Here is a 12,830-nt window from a genome sequence, read left to right on the forward strand (position 1 = left end):
TGCTTGGATCCACAGCACTACAGATCAGTGAGTCCTAAGCAGAGTGGAATTAGAAATAAACTGAAGGGTATATCCTAAGTTATCTCCCCCCACCCTCCTTTTTCACATCCCTTTTCAGAAACCACTTTCACAAAGAAGTTCTCCTTCAGGAGGTTCATTTTCTCCTCTAACTAGAGGCCAGTGAAGAGGTTCCTTTGCTTCACAGAGGGAAGGCATTTTATTCTCACTACTTCCTTATCCCAAAAGTGAAAGGTCGTCTCAGGCCTATACTAGACCTGCACCCGCTCAACAAACACCTAAAACCATGGTCACGCTGGCTTCCGTTATGCCCTCTCTGGATCCTGGAATGCTGCCCTTGACTTAAAGGACACGTATTTCCATGTGTCAATACATCAAAGCCAGAGGAAATTCCTGGGTCAATCAATATCACTACCAGTTTACAATCCTGCTATTTTGGCTGTCTGCAGCCTCACATGTATTCATGAATTACACAGCAGTGGTGGCAGCATTCCTGAGGAAATCAGCACTTTATGGTTCCCTACCTGGACAACTGATTGGTGACAGGCCTGTGGAACGGCCAAGTGCTGTCCAGTGTGACCATGATCCAGTCCACCTTTGGTTATATTAAAACACATTTTGTCTGAATGGGCCTACCTTACCAGTCAATGAAGGCCCCTCTGAAATACTGTGTATAGTTCTAGTCTCCCATGTTTAAGTAGGATGAATTCAAACTGGAACAGATACAGAGAAGGGCTGCTAGGATGATCTGAGAAATAGAAAACCTGCCTTATGAAAGGAGACTCAAAGAGCTTAGCTTGTTTAGCCTAACCAAAAGAAGGCTGAGGGGAGATATGATTGCTCTCTCTAAGTATATCAGAGGCATAAATACCAGGGAGGGAGTGGAATTATTTAAGCTCATTACCAGTGTGGACACAAGGACAAATGGATATAAACTGGCCATCAGGAAGTTTAGACTTGAAATTAGATGAAGATTTCTAACCATCAGAGGAGTGAAGTTCTGGAATAGCCTTCCAAGGGGAGCAGTGGAGGCAAAAGACATATCTGGCTTCAAGACTAAGCTTGATAAATTTATGGAAGGGATAGCCTAATTTTGGCAATTAATTGATCTTTGACTATTAGTGGTAAATATACCCAATGGCCTGTGATGGGACACTAGATAGGATGGGATCTGAGTTACTACAGAGAATTCTTTCCTGGGTGTCTGGCTGGTGAGTCTTGCCCACATGCTCAGGGTTTAGCTGATCACCATATTTGGGATCGGGAAGAAATTTTTCCTCCAGGGCAGCTTGGCAGAGGCTCTGGGGGGGTTTCACCTTCCTCTGCAGCGTGGGGCATGGATCATTTTCTGGAGGATTCTCTGCACCATGAAGTCTTTAAACCACAAGTTGAGGACTTCAGTGGCTCAGACATAAGTCAAGGATTTGTTACAGGAATGGGTGGGTGAGATTCTGTGGTCTGCGTTGTGCAGAAGGTCAGATTAGAAGATCATAATGGTCCCTTCTGACCTTGAAGTCTATGAGACTTTGACCATGTCCTTATTTACCATTCTGTCAACCTTCGTATCATCTGAAATTTATCAGCAGTGATTTTATATTTACTTTCATGTCATTAATGAAAATATTGACTACTATGGGGCCTAGAACCGATCCCTGTAAAACCGCACTAGAAAACCCATCAATGAGATTCCCAGTTGATGACTACTTTTTGAGATCTGTCAGGTAGGCAGTTCTTAATTCTTATAATGAGGGCTTTGATACTGTATAGTGCTAATATTTTAATGAGAATGTTGTGCACTACCAAATTAAATCCCTTACAAAAGTCTTAAAGATAACTACATAGATGTCATATACTTATCAATGACACTTGTAATTTCATCAGAAAAGGGTTTTTTTTGACAAAACCATAAAGCCATGTTGACTGCCATTAATTATATTCACATCCTTTGATTTGTTATAATTTGAATCTTGCATCTGTTGTTCCATTATTTTGATTGATGTCAGGCTAATTAGCTGTAATTACCCAAGTGATCCTGCTTGGTCTTTCTGAATATTGATAGAACTCAAGCACCCTTCTAGTCTTCTAGAATTTCCCCTGTATCTCAAGATTTAACATCAGCAGGCTGAAGACCTCCTCAGTCCACTCTTATACTCTTGGATGCAAACTATTTGAGCCTGCTGAGGTAAAAATGTTTATCCCAAGTTGATGCTATTCAACATCTGCCTTAGCCAGTAATGAACCGGAAAGTACTTCATTATCCTCATGTGATATGAGTACATCATTCTGCTTCTTCCAAATACAGAACAAAAATATTTATTGAATACGTCTGCCTCTTCTGCATCATTATTAACAATTTTACTATCCTAGTAATGCATTCATAGATTATATGAACAGATGGGATGACTGTAATCATCTAGTCGGACCTCCAGTATAACTTGGGGCATAGAACGTTCCTAAATTAATTTGTTTGAAATAGAGCACATATTTTAGGAAAAGAAACAATCTTGATTTAAAAATTGCCATTGATGGAGAGTACACCACAACCCTTGATAAGTTATTCCAGTGGTGGTTTACCCTCATTATTAAAAAAAAATTGTGCCTTATTTCCAGCCTGAATTTGTCTTCCTTGGACTTCCAGCCACTGGATTGTGTTGTACCTTTCTCTGCTAGAATGACGAGCCCTTTGTCAAATTTTTGTTTCCCATGTAGGTAATTATAAACTATGAACAAGTCACCCCTTACCTTTTCTTTGTTAAGATAAAAATGTTTGAGCTGCTTGGGTGGCTCACTGTACGGCAAGTTTTCTAATCTTCTCTTGGATCTTCTATGAACTCTCTCTGATTTATCAACATCCTTGATTTATGGACACCATAACTGAGCATAGTATTTCATTAGTGGTAGCACCAATGCCAAATACAGAGATAACATAACTTTCCTTCTCCTACTTAATATTCACCTGTTTATATAAGCTCGGATTGCATTAGCCCTTTTGGCCATAGCATTACACTGGGAGCTCATGTTCATCTGATTATCCACCACAATTCCCAAGTCTTTCAGAGTCTCTGCTTCCTAGGGTAGAATCCCCATTCTATAAGTAGGGCGTACCATCTTTGTTCCTAGACGTATAACTTGACGTGAAGAAGAAACTTTTTTGTAAGCTTGGAAATTGTGTCTCTTAACAACAGAAGTTGGTCCAATAAAATATATTACTTCACCCATTTTGTGTCTCTAATATCCTAGGACCGACATGGTTACAACACTATATCTAACTTTACACTTGGTCATATTAAAATACATTTTATTTGCCTGCACCCAACTTCCCAAGCAATCCAGATCATTCTGGATTAGTGACCTGTCCCCTTAATTATTTACCGCTCCCTTAATCTTTGAGTCATCTGCAACTTTCTGTAGTAATTCTGTAGTTTTCTTCCCGGATATTGATAAGGATGTTTAATATAGGGCCAAAAACTGATTCTCTGCACAATCCCACTGGAAACACACCTGCTTGATAACTATTCCCATTTACAATCACCTTTTAAGATGTATCAGCCAATTTTTAATCCATTTAATGCATTCCATGTTAATTTTATGTCTTGCTAGTGTTTTAATCTAAAGGTCGTGTGCTACCAGGTCAAATGTCTAAGTATTTTACATCAGCATTATTACCTTTTATCACCCAAATTTGTAATCCCAACAAAAAAAAAATCAAGTTCGTTTGACAAAATATATTTTCCATAAACCCATGCTGGTCTGCATTAATTACATTATCCTCCTTTTAATTCTTTATTTAATTCTTCCATATCAACCACTTAACTATCTTGCCCAGAAGTGGTGTCAGGCTGACAGGCCTATAATTCCCCAGGTCATTTTGTTAACCATTTTAAAAAAGTGGCACATTAGCTTTTCTCCAGTTTTCTGGAACTTCCTCAGTGTTAAAAGACTTATTGAAAATCAACCCTAGTGGTTCAGGGAGCTCCTCAACCTGCTTTTTATTTAAACTCATGGATCCAAGTTATCTGGACCTGATGATTTAAACATGTCTAACTTTAGTAGGTTCTGTTTAACAACCTCCAGAGATACTAGTGAATGGAAAGATTATTGTTCTTCGAGTGGTTGTTCATGTCCATTCCAAGCAGATGTGTGCACGCCACATGCACGCCAGCCGGAAGATTTTCCCATAGCAGTGACCATAGGGTCGGCCTTGGTGCCCCCTGGAGTGGCGCCGCTGTGGCGCCCTATATAGGGGCCCGCCGACCCTCCACCCCCTCAGTTCCTTCTTACCGCTGGTGACGGCTAGCTGGAACCTTGCTCACTCATAGCAAGTTTAGCAGTGTCTCGTTGTTAGTGTATATAGTTTACTTTTTAGTTTGCATCAGTTGTATATAGTTGCTAGTTGTTGGAGGGGGGCTCCCCCCAACGTACTCATTGCCCCGCTGGGGCATCCCTGGGTCCCCGGGGTTTAAACTCTGCAAGGACTGCAGGAAGTTTATGCCAAAGAGTGACCCGCACTATGCCTGCTTGAGGTGCCTCGGAGAGAGCCACCAAAGAGACCAGCGCAGTATCTGCAGGGGCTTCCGTCCCAGGACTCTTAAGGACAGAGAGCAGAGACTTAGAGTACTCCTGATGGAGGCGGCCTTGCAGCCACCCTCCAAGCCAGAGCCAGTTGATCCGGTGCCCAGCACATCATCTTCGGTGCGTAACGCCCCGGCACCAGCATCAGGACTTGGGGCCCAGCCCAAAGCCTCCAAACCCCAGCACCGGAGGGAGTTAGGTCATAGGAAGTCGGCCTCCGTGCAGCACCACTCACCCTCTCCGATGCCCACAAAAAAGAGGAGGCCGGTGAGGGAACGATCACCCCGCCAGGACCTCAAGAGGCTGACGTCGTCCACCAGTACAATTGGACAGGCTGGGCCACAGCCTCCTGCTACTCTGTCGTCTCCCGCACTGGAGAAAGGGCGGTCAAGTCCGGACTGGCCAAGATCCCTAGACCTCAGCAGGGACGTGCGTCTCCCTTCGATGCCAGAGTTCAAGGCGGCCTCCAACCTGTTGAGACTTCCAGTACTGGCCTCCCCGCACTGTGGCAGGGAGCCGCCAACTGTGGCCCGTCTCCCAGTACAATCACGGGGCAAGCTGGCCATGATGTCGCTTCATTTCCCACCCCACGCCACTCGGGCGGCACTGGGACAGAGGGAGAGTTCCTCGCCTCTGCGGCACCGCTCCCCAGTGACAGTGGGTACCACTCCCCCCAGGTCTTCCTACTCGGAGACTTCAGGCTCAGAGGTGGAGTCCTACCACTCCAGCAGGTCATGGAGCAGGAGGTCAGCCTCGTGGGTGAGCCACCAACCGTACCCGCCGCAGTGGCAACAGCAATGGCAACCGCCCTCTCAGTGGCCGTTCTGGACCCTATGGGGCTACCCCCAGTCGGTGGGTCAGGCGTTTGGTCCTTGCTCCAGGTCTGCTTCGATCTCCTTGGCATCAGTGGCCCCAGCGCAGTTGCCTCCTCCACCGGCACTGTCGCCCAGCAGAGGTGTGCTGCATTGAAGCTCAGCATCAGCACTGGCGGCGACCATGGTCTGGGCTCCACAGGTACCGCCCGACATGCCAAGCCACTCTTTGTCGACCCCGATACCGGCCCCAGCGCCGCATCTGGAACCGGCACCGGCCCCGCAACCATAGTACCTGTGTGCCGCAGGCCCCTGAAGGTGTGGATGGGCCGGAGGAGAGTCCGCTGCAAGTGATCTCTTCCTCCTCCTCCTCAGATGAGGCAGTCTCGGGCACGGCTACGGCACCGGCCCTGGAGGACAATCGGGTGCTCCAGCAGCTGCTCTGGTGGGCAGCTCAAAGCTTGGCGATCCAGGCAGAGGAAATTGAGGTGGATGTGGATCCGGTAGTGGATATCCTGGCCCACTTGGGCCTATCCAAGGTAGCCCTGCCATTGATCAAGACAACAGCGGACACATCCCACATTTTATGGCAGACGCCAGCTTCATTGGCCCCCACCACCAAAAAGATGGAGAGGCGATACTTTGTACTCTCCTAGGGGCATGAAAACCTGTATGCCCACCCTCCCCCAGACTCCCTGGTGGTGGATGCGGCTAACCAGAGGGAGCGTCAAGGGTTTCAAGAGTTGATGCCAAAGAACAGGGAGGCCAACAGTTGGACCTGTTTGGCAGAAAAGTGTATTCCACAGTGGGTCTGCAATTACGTATAGCCAATCAACAGGCTATTGAAAGCCGGTACAGACATAATACATGCTCAGCCCTGTCTAAGTTCGCCGAGCTCCTTCCCTAGGATTTGCGGACAGAATTTTTGGCCCTGGTGGAAGAGGGAAAATTGATATCCTGAGCTTCCCTCCAGGCAGCCCTGGACACAGCAGACTCGGCCTCACGCACGCTGGCAACAGGCCTGGCCATGAGACGGGGAGCCTGGCTTCCCCATGAGGTCCAACAGACCATCCGGGACCTCCTCTTTGAGGGGACAATATTGTTTTCGGACAAAACTGACAAGCGTTTGCATAGCCTAAAAGACTCGGACTACTCTTCGATCCCTGGGCCTGCATACTCCAGTAACCCAGTGCAGGCAGTTTAGGCTGCAGACGGCCCCGTGCCCCTACCAGCCTCAGAACTGCCCGGACGTCGGGCGCAGGCGTGGCAGGAGACGGCGCTAATGTCAACCGTCCAGCCAGGCGAGACCACCATTGGGGCCCAAGCCTCCTATTTGATGGTATGGTCAAGGACGACCTACCAATCAGGACTCTGGATCCTTCTATCCCTATCTTTGGGTCACGTCTGTCCCCCTTCTATCATGCCTGGTCCCGAATCACGTTGGACAATTGGGTGCTTCACATGGTAGAGTGGGGATATTCTATCCAGTTCTCCTCCCTCCTGCCCGACCAGCCCCACTCCCCATCCCTCTTCAGGGACCCATCTCATGAGCAACTTCTAATTCAGGAAGTGCAGTCCCTCCTCGCAGCAGGGTCAGTGGAGGAAGTTCCTCAGGGAGAGGGGCTTCTACTCTCAGTATTTCCTAATACTGAAAGCAAAAGGGGGCCTCAGACCCATCTTGGACTTGTGGCGTCTGAACAAGTTTGTAAAGAAGCTCAAGTTCCACATGGTCTCCCTGTCCTCAATCATTCCCTCCTTGGGTCCAGGATTTTGGTATGCCGCCCTCGACTTAAAGGACGCATATTTCCATATTGCCATAATCCCCTGGCACCGGCGTTACCTCAGGTTCATTGTGGCCAACGCCCATCTGCAGTTCACAGTGCTGCCGTTCGGCCTGTCAGCAGCCCCAAGAGTTTTCACAAAGTGCATGGCAGTTGTGGCAGCCTTCCTGCACAAGCAAGGCATTCAGGTATTCCCCTACCTGGACGATTGGCTCACAAAGGGCCGTACCAGGGTGCAGGTGGAGGCTCAGGTGCTATTCATCAGGCGAACCTTCCTTGAGCTCGGCCTCCTCTTGAACGAGGCCAAGTCCACCCTGTCTCCCACTCAGAGGATAGAATTTATCAGGGTGGTCCTGGACTCGACCCACACCAGAGCGTACCTTCTGGAGTCCAGGTTCCAGTCCATGTCCGAAATCATTCTCAGTCTTCAACGTGCCCTGACCACCACAGCAAAAAAACTGTCTCAAACTGTTGGGCCACATGGCAGCGTGTACCTATGTGGTGTGGTATGCCAGGCTCAGGCTGCATCCTCTCCAGTCTTGGTTGGCGACCATATACCGCCCAACCAGGGACACCCTGGATTCGGTGGTGACACTTCCCTGCTTGGTGCTAAGCTCCCTTTGGTGGTGGCTTGACCCGCAAGAAGTGTGCGTGGGAGTTCCCTTTGCCAGCTCTCGGCCCTCCCTCTCCCTGGTAACGGACGCTTCGGATCAGGGGTTGCGGGCATGCACCTGGGGGACCTCAGGACCCAAGGTGTGGTTGCCAGAAGACCTCGCGTTGCACATTGTCAGGGAGCTGAGAGCAGTATGCCTGGCTTGTCTCACCTTCCAGCCCCACCTGGTAGGCAGATGTGTCTCAGTCCTCACGGACAACACATCAGCTATGTTCTATATCAACAAACGGGGGTGCACGCTCCTCTCCCCTGTGCAGGGAAGCCCTCCCATTGTGGGACTTTTGCATGCAGAACGCTATTCACCTGACAGCATCCTACCTCCCGGGGGAGCAGAATGGCCTGGCGGATGCCCTCAGCCGCTCATTCTGGGGTCATGAGTGGTCCCTTCACCGGGATGTAGTGCACTCAGTTTTCCACCTCTGTGGTTATCCTCAGATAGATCTGTTTGCTTCAAGGGAGAACAGGAAGTGTCAACGTTTCTGCTCCCTCCTGGGCCGCAGTCTGGGGTCTCTGTCGGACGCTTTCCTCCTATCCAGGAGGGACGACCTGCTGTACGCCTTTCCCCCGATCCCCATGGTTCACAGAGTGATTCTCAAAATCCGCAGGGACTGAGCCCGCGTAATCCTGATAGCGCCGGCATGGCCGCACCAACACTGGTACACTTCGCTCCTGCACATGTCCACTCGAGCACCCCTCATGCTGCCCCTGCCCCCGGACCTGATCACACAGGACCGGGGCCGCCTCTGTCACCCGAACCTGGAATCACTCCACCTCACAGCCTGGATGCTCCATGGCTGAACCCGATGGAGATGCAGTGCTCCCAACAGGTTAGGCAAGTGCTGCTCGGTAGCAGGAAACCGTCGACCAGGGCCACTTACCTGGCCAAATGGAAACGCTTCTCCATCTGGGCTGATCAGCGGGGGCAGGAGCCATTGCGGGCCTTGATTCCCATTACCCTGGACTATTTGCTCCACCTGAGACAGCTGGGGCTTTCACTCTCGTCAGTTCGAGTTCATTTAGTGGCCATCTTGGCATTCCATCTGGGGGAGAAGGGTACCTCGGTCTTTGCGAACCCGCTGGTTGGTCACTTCCTCAAGGGCATGGACAGGCTGTTTCCGCACATTCGTCAACCAGCCCCGACCTGGGACCTCAACCTGGTCCTCTCCGCCCTCACAGAGCCTCCCTTCGAGCCCCTGGCTTTGTGCTGTCTGCTATACCTCTTGTACAAGGTTGCTTTCCTTGTCGCTATCACCTCAGCCAGAAGGGCCTCGGAACTCAGGGTGCTGACATCCGAGCCCACATACGCTGCCTTCCATAAGGACAGGGTCCAACTTAGGCCTCACCTGGCTTTTCTCCCCAAAGTTGTCTCCCAGTTCCACATGGGGCAGGATATCTTCCTCCCGGTGTTCTATCCAAAACCACACTCTTCAGGTATGGAGCGTAGACTGCATTCCCTGGATGTCCATAGGGCCCTAGCCTTTTATATTGACCGGACCAAACCATTTAGGAAATCTACTCAGCTCTTCATTACTGTGGCGGATAGGATGAAAGGGCTCCTGGTTTCATCTCAGCGGATCTCTTTGTGGATCATGGCCTCCATCCGGAAATGTTGTCATTGAGCTAAGGTCCCTGCTCCTCCGATCATGGCCCACTCCACAAGGGCGCAGGCCTCTTCCGCGGCATTCCTGGCCCAGATCCCGACTCAAGAAATTTGTAGAACCGCTACGTGGTCCTCCATCCACACGTTTACATTGCACTATGCCATCACGCACCAGGCTAGAGATGACACACCCTTCGGCCGTGCAGTGCTTCAGTCAGCAGTGAACTCCGACCCCACTGTCTAGGTTCAGGCTTATGAGTCACCTGCTTGGAATGGACATGAACAACCACTCGAAGAAAAAACACGTTATCCACCTTTTAGTAACTGTTCTTCGAGATGTTCATGTCCATTCCTATACCCACCCTCCTCCCCCTCTGTTGGACTCCTGCTGCTAGGGGAAAATCTTCTGGCTGCCATGCACGCAGCGCACGCACACCTGCTTGGAATGGACATGAACAACATAGCGCGAAGAACAACAGTTACTAAAAGGTGGGTAACCGTTTTTTACCACCGCCATCTGATGAGACTATATTCTCACCCTCCTAAATATAGAACAGAAATCTACTGAAAGCTCCTGCCTTTTCTGCATTGATAATTTTACCATTTCCATCTAGTAACAGACCAAAACCATTGTCAAGATTTTTAGTTCCTAATATATTTTAAAAACTCTTAATATTGTCTTTAGCTCTGCTGTCCACAGACTTTTTTCCTCATGTTCCTTACCTTTTCTTATCAATTTTGTACAATTCCTAACTTCTGATTTATATTACTATAATTAATATAAAGTCCTTGTCCTTATTCTGCTGCTTTCACCTCCTCCTTGCCTTAGAATCATGAAATCTATCATTTCATGATAACTTTTACCCAAATTATTTCCACCTTCAGATTTACAACCAATCTGCCCTGTTGGTCAGAATCATGTCAAAAATGGCTATCCACTGGCTATTTTCTTCACTTTATGAAACAAAAAAGTATCCTCAATAAATTGCAAGAACTTACTGGAAATCATGCTTTGCTGTATTACTTCTACCACAGCTGTCTGGATAGTTAAAGTCCCCCATAACTACCAGGTCTTGCATTTTGGATATTTGTTTTTGTTTTTCAAAATGCATCATTCACCTCCTGTCTGATCTGGTGATCTGTAGTAGACCCCTATCAAGGACCTGGAAGAAAACATAAGATCGTAACTGATAAGGTTTGCAAATGACATTAAAAATTGGGGGAATGATGAATAAGGAAGAGGACAGGCCACTAACACAGTGATCTGGGTTGCTTGGTAAACTATGTGCAAGCAAATACGCATTTTAATAGGGCTAAATGTAAATGTGTATATATAGATGTGGTATCCCAGAGGGGGGAAGGGGAGCTGTGTGGTAGCATGGAGAGAAGATACTGGGAGTACTGTGTGGTGGTATGGGGGTGGGGGGGTATCCTGAAGGAGTGCTGTGTAGTTGTGTGTGTGGAGGGAGGAATACAAGAGAGCAGGCACTATGTGGTGGTATAGAGGAATATCTAGGGGAAAAGCGCTCTGCACTGATGTGGACAATAGCTAAGGAGGAGGGGTGCTGTGTAGTAACACGGGGTGAAATGGGGGGTGCTGTGTGGTGGCACGGGAAGTATCCTGGAGGGGGAATGGAGTGCTGTGTGGTAGAGTGGCATGGGGAAGGGGTGGTGTGGGGAGGGTTACAGTACCGAGGGGGGTGCTGCATGGTGGTGCAGAATGGGGAATGGTACTGGAGACTCTGTGTAGTGGCACAGAGGGGAAAGAGGGGTGCTCTGTGGTAGCGCAGAGGGGTGTACCAGGAGTGTGCTGTCTTGTGGCACAGTAAGTGAGGGTACTGGGGGAGTGCTGTGTGATGACATGGAGCGGTAGTGTGGGACGCTGTATGGTCATGTGGAGAGGTAGTGCGGGGTACTGTGTGGTAGTATGGGGAGAGGGAGTACAGAGGCTGCTCTGTGATGACACAAAGAGGTATGGTACTGAGAGTACTGGGGGTGCACTGTGTAGTGGCACAGAGGGGGAGTATGGGGGTGTGCTGTGTGGCAGCATGGGGAGGGGATATCGTTGTGTGGCGGTGCATAGTGGAGTACCAGGGCTGCTGTATGTCAGTGTGTGATGGGTATGGGGTGCAGAGGAGTACTGGAGAGGGTGCTGGGTGGCAGTATCAAGGAGGGGTACAGGGGCTGCTGTGTGGTGGTGTGGAAGGGGGGGTACGTGGTGTGGAAGGGTAGTGGGGGATGCTGTGTGGCAGCACAGAGGGAGGATACGGGGGTGCTGTGTAGCAGCTCGGAGGGGTACTGGGGAGGGTCGCTGTGTGGTGGCACAGGAGTACGTGGGTTGTGGAGGGGGAGGAATGGAAGGCTGCTGAGGGGGGTGAAGAAGGTTACGGAAGGCGCTGTGTGGCAGTGTGGAGGGGTACCGGGGGGTTGTTCTGTGGTGGCACGGAGGGGTACTGGGGGAGCGTTCTGGCGGCACGCAGGGGGGTTACGGAGATTGCTGTGTGGCAGTGTGGAGGGGGGGAAATGCGAGGGAGAGGGATACTGGGAGATGCTATATGGCAATGGGGAGGGGTATTGGGGGTTGTTGTGTGTGGTGACAGAGGGGTAGTGTGGGGTACTGTGTGGTAACAAGGGGTGGGGGAGTATGGGGGTGCTCTGATGACAGGAAGCGGTACACTACTGGAAATACGGGGGGTGCACTGTGTGGCGGTGTGGAGGGTACGGGGTGGGGGGATGCACTGTGTGGTGGCATGTGTCATGGAGTCCCCGGGCAATGCTCTGGAACTGCTCCCCACAAAACCAGTCAGGACTTTGGGGAGCCTCCTCTCCCTTGGAGCAGACTTGTTCAGGGCAAGAAGCTCCCACGTCTTCACCTCTTAGGTCTCTCCTTGGAGCATTCAGATCGCCCTGCACTCCGTGCGCTCCCACAGCAAGCCCGCCCCAGCGGGGGTCCTGGAAAGCCACAGGGTCCTGCACCTCCACTTTGCAGTCAGACGTGACTCTAGCCCCAGTAAAAACAGAGGTTTATTAGATGACAGGAACAGGGTCTAAAACAGAGTTGTAGTACCTGCTGAACCAGAACCCCTCGGCTGGGTCCATTCGGGGGGCTAGCTGAGCGCAAAGAACCACAGAATCTGCTCACTCCTCGTCCAGCCAGCTCAGACAACAAACCTCTCCAGCCCCTCCTCTCTGCTCAGCTCCTTTCCCGGGCCACGAGGTCACCTGATCCCTTTGTCTCCAACACCTTCAGTTGGCATCTTTGAAGAAGAGGGGCCCAGGCCATCAGTTGCTAGGAGACAGAGGGTCAGGCATTTAGGTGCACTGGCCCTTTGCTCTGCCAGATACTTAAGAACTGCCATGGGGACACTGAGGCA

The sequence above is a fragment of the Chelonoidis abingdonii genome, chromosome 7, assembly GCF_003597395.2.
Source record: "Chelonoidis abingdonii isolate Lonesome George chromosome 7, CheloAbing_2.0, whole genome shotgun sequence".
Lineage (NCBI taxonomy): Eukaryota > Metazoa > Chordata > Testudines > Testudinidae > Chelonoidis > Chelonoidis abingdonii.